Source organism: Capsicum annuum, chromosome 11 (genome assembly GCF_002878395.1).
Source record: "Capsicum annuum cultivar UCD-10X-F1 chromosome 11, UCD10Xv1.1, whole genome shotgun sequence".
NCBI classification, from domain to species: Eukaryota; Viridiplantae; Streptophyta; class Magnoliopsida; order Solanales; family Solanaceae; genus Capsicum; species Capsicum annuum.
Window position 1 is genome coordinate 41,692,442 of NC_061121.1, and position 4,958 is coordinate 41,697,399.

Here is a 4,958-nt window from a genome sequence, read left to right on the forward strand (position 1 = left end):
CTTTTGAATTATAAAATTATAAACTTTTCAAGTAATTATGTTTTAAATTATGGTTTCATCCATGAATCTCCATGTACTATTGATTTTATACCATGTCACCATGAAATTATTGTTATTATTCAATCTTTCGTGTTTTAATGTCATTATTTACTAAATTAAACCATGATTTAATGCTATTACGATGAATTCATGCTATTCCAACAAATTTTATGTCATTCCTATGATTGTTTTAAACCATGAAATACAAGTGTTTGATAAAATGCTTACAAAAGTGATTTATTTAATAAGAGCCTTCATATTTTGGTCTTCAAGCTTTAGTGTTTTTTTAGTATTGTTGTTTTGAGTCCTGGAGGTATTGAATACCTAAAAACCATAGCTGTTTAATTATTCTAACCTCAGTACATTATAGAATAGCCTTTAGATTATATTATGAGCATTATCAGAATAGTCAGATATCAGTTATTCAACTTAGAATGGTCTAGTATCTCAGTGTCTTTTAGTTTGGAGTACGATTTAGCACCTAGCTAGTGTAGGGATGGCAGATTCCCCGTCAGATAGGTAGAGTCATTAGTATCAGTCCTTATACTCCAAAACTACGTAGTGGGCATAGGATATGAGTAGTCACCCCTTAGATTAGGCTTGACTATCTCACAAGGGTCTCCCGTTAGTTTAGGCTTGACTCCCTTAGTCCTTTGGAAATTATATTAGTTTAATGGATCCACACAACTATTGTTAGTACCAGTGGTATGATATTAACACTCTTCTAGCTGGGATTACACATTGGATCATGATTAGCTCAAGTTGGGTAATGTCGGTTAGATGATACCTCCCACAGTCTCAGATATAATCTTTGTTATAGTCCCAACTTAGTTATTTAGTCTTAGTTTTGCTGGACCAAAGCATACAAATTTCAGTTATTTCAGTATTCCAGTTTATAGATTTTACTTAGTTCATGTTATATGCTTGGTCATGCATCCTCAGCATTTACAAATTTCCATGCATTATCAGTATCTACAAATTCTATGCTCACTACTCAGTACTCCATGCTTTACATGCATATCCAGTTAATTATTAGATTTTTTCATGAAACCATGCGTTCCAGCCTACCTTATTTAGCATACCAGTATATTCAAAGTACTGATTGCATACCTTTTTTTCGCTATGATGTATTATATCATTGGTTTTGATGCTCAGTTCCTAGCTCGTTATTAGACTTATTATATACTCAGCAATAGCAGTGGTGAGTCCTCATACTTCGAGGATAGGCTTACTTTATTTCATGCTTAGTTTGTAGTTAGTTGGAGTTAGTTGGGACCTTTCCCATCAACTCTTATTAAGTCATTTAGTTTTAGAGGCTTTTTTAGACATTAAAGTTTGTTATTCAATATTCAGATATTACATTTAGTTATCCAGTTTATCATTGTTTTATCAGATTCATTCTGTTATTTCTATATATACATATTTTAGTTTCAAATTCAGTTTTTAAAACCTTATGGCATGTCAGTATTCTTCTATATTTATGATCATGTTATTTAGTGCTCACAGTAGGTACCAACTCATGAGTTAGTTTGTGGTCCCTCGAGACTATAAGCACCGTGTGATGACTAAGGGGTAGTTTTGGGTCGTTACAAACTTGGTATCAGAGCCTAAGGTTTTAAAGTGTCCTAGAAAGTCTGAAAGACATATCGAGTAGAGTCTTGTGCATGGGTGTGTAGCGCGCAACACTTATGGATAAGAGGCTACAAGGCATTTTGGAAAAGTTCTCCTTCTTTTAGTATTCATGTCATGTGAGTGAGCATGAGCTCAAGTTATATTCCCTGTCTAATCTATTTCTTCATGTTGTTTACAGAATATGCCTCCTAAAAAGAACAAAAGAACAACAGAAACTCAGCCATCCCCTCATCCCGTTTAGGAAGATCCTCTGCATGAGCATGTTACTCATGCAGAATTCAGGGATGCATTCACTACTCTAGCAAACTCCACAACAGCACAAAATAAATGACCATCTACTATCTGGCCAACCCAGTGGGGTCAGAAGAATCCTCTTTTTTTCACGGGGTCTAAGTCTGAATAGGATCTACAACAATTATTAGATATGGTTCAGAAGGTAATAGATGCTATGGGGTGACGTCTAGTTAGAGTGCCGAGTTGGCTTCATATCAATTGCAAGATGTAGGCCATACTTGGTTTAAGCAGTGGAAAGTTGATTGAGGTGTTGATGCAGGGTCAATAGAATAAGAAGAGTTTTCCATGACTTTCTTGGATAGATTCTTTACATTAGAGTAGAGGGAGGCCAAGGTGCTAAAATTTATTCATTTGAGACAAGGCATCATGAGTGTGAGGGAGTATTCTCTTAAGTTTACTTAGTTAGCTAGATATGCTCCTTATGTGGTAGATGATAATAGGTCCAAGATAAGTAAGTTTGTGTTTGGCATGTTTGATAGTATGGTCAAGAAGTGTAGGACTGCAATGCTAAATAGTGAGATGGATTTTTCTAGCATGATGGTCCATGCTCAACAGATAGAGGAGCAAAATACTAAAGAGAGGGATAGAGGAAATAAGAGAGCTAGGATGGGTAGTTTTAATTTTAATTAGCCAAAGTTAGAAGGTGGTAACCTTCCGTTTCATCAGAGGTCTTTAGCCCCTGTACCTTCTTCAGCCAGTGCCCCAGTACCTAAATTTATAAATGATAATAGGGATAGGGCACCAGGCTTTAAGTCCCAGGTTAGTGTTAGCTGTGCTTGTACCAATCCTTTATGTTAGAAGTATGCCAGACACCATCAGGGTGAATGTAGAGTGGATAGTGATGTATGCTTTGAGTATGGCAAGCCAGGTCATCGGATTTAGAAGTGCCACTTCCAATACTACCAGTGGTCAGCGTCTGAGTAAATTACATGCTCTTCAGTCCTGCTAAGATTAGGAAAATTCTTCTGACATAGTTACTGGTACGTTGCAGGTCTTTCACTTATATGTTTATGCTTTTTTAAAACCTGGAGCTTCTCTTTCTTTTGTAACTCCATATATAGCTATCAATTTTAGAGTTAGTCCCGAAAATCTAGCAGAGCCTTTTTTAGTGTCTACCCTAGTAGGCATTTCCATTGTATCCAGACAGGTATACGGGAACTGTCCGACCACGATATCTCAAAAAGTTACTTCATTGATCTTGTGGAGTTAGAGATGACAAATTTTGACATCATTCTTAGCATGGATTGGCTCCACTTATTCTATGCCTCAGTTGATTGTAGAGAAAGAATAGTTCATTTTCAGTTCCAAATAAACCAGTTCTTGAATGGAGGGATAGAACTACAACTCTTAAGGGTTAGCTGATTTCTTACCTTAGAGCTAGAAAGATGATATCCAAGGAATGTATCTATCATCTTGTATGAGTCAAAGACTCCAAATCAAAAACTCCTACTCTTGAGTCAGTCCTAGTAGTAAATGAATTATCCGATGTATTTCCTAAAGATCTCCTCAGAGTTCCTCCCAAAAGAGAAATTGGCTTCAAAATAGACCTTCTCCCAGAAACTTAGCCTACATCTATTTTTCCATATACAATGGATCCAGCTGAACTTAAAGAACTAAAAGAACAGTTGGGTCACACCTATTCTATTCATATGTAAGAAAGACGGTTCTCTCAGAAAATGCATAGACTACCATCAGTTGAACAAGGTCACAGTCAAGAATAAATATCCACTTCCTAGAATTGATGACTTGTTTAGCCAAATTCAAGGTGCTAGCTACTTTTCCAAGATAGACCTTAGATTACGCTATCATCATCTTAGAGTCAGAGAATGTGACAGTCCAAAAATATCTTTCCAAACTCGGTATTGTCACTTCGAATTTCTAGTTATGTCCTTTGGTCTTACAAATTCCCCAACAGCCTTCATGGACTTGATAAACTAAGTTTTCAAGTAGTACTTGGACATATTTATCATATTCTTAATTTTTGACATTCTTGTCTATTTTCATAGCGAAAGTTATTATGCGGACCATCTCAACATAGTGCTTTAGACTCTTAGAGCTTATCAGTTGTTCGCTAAATTCAGTAAGTGTGAATTCTGCCTAAGATTAGTAGCATTCCTTGGACATATTATTTCCAGTGATGGCATTAGAGTTAATCCCCAAAAGGCTGAAGTGGTAAATACTGGTCTAGATACATCTCTCCATCACATATCAAAAGTTTCTTGGGTTTAGCTAGCTACTACTATCAGTATTTTGAAGGGTTTTCTTCTATTGCATCCCCTACATCTAGATTGACTCATAAGAAAGTTAAGTTTTAGTGGTTAGATTCATATGAGAAGAGTTTTTAGGAGTTGAAGAATCAACTCAGGTCAGCCCCAGTCTTGACTCTACCAGATGGTTCAGATGGTTTTATTGTGTACTGTGATACATCCAGAGTAGTTTTGGGTTGTGTCCTCATGCAGAGAGGTAAGGCCATAGCTTATGCCTCCATACAACTTAAACCCCATAAGAAGAATTATCCACCTCATGATCTTGAGCTAGCAGCTGTAGTGTTTACCTTAAAGATTTATAGGTATTACTTGTATGGGGTGCATGTAGATGTGTTCACAGATCACAAAAGCCTTTAGCATGTTTTCTTTCATAAAGATTTGAATTTGCATCAGAGAAGATGGTTAGAGTTATTGAAAGTTTATGACATAAGTGTTCTATATCATCCGAGAAAGGCCAATGTAGTGGCTGATGATCTCAATAGAATGTATATGGGTAGTGTGGCTCATGTTGAGGATGGTAAGAAGAAGTTAACTTAGGAAGTTCACCAGCTTGCCTGACTAGGTGTTTCCTTAGTTAATTTCATAGAAGTTAGTATGTGGATATAGAGTAGCTCAGAGTTATCTCTAGACTCCGAGGTAAAGGAAAAGTAGGATAGAGATCCCAATCTAGTTAAGTTGAAAGAATCAGTTAGAGATCAGAAGGTGGAGGTTTTCTCCCAAGGAAGA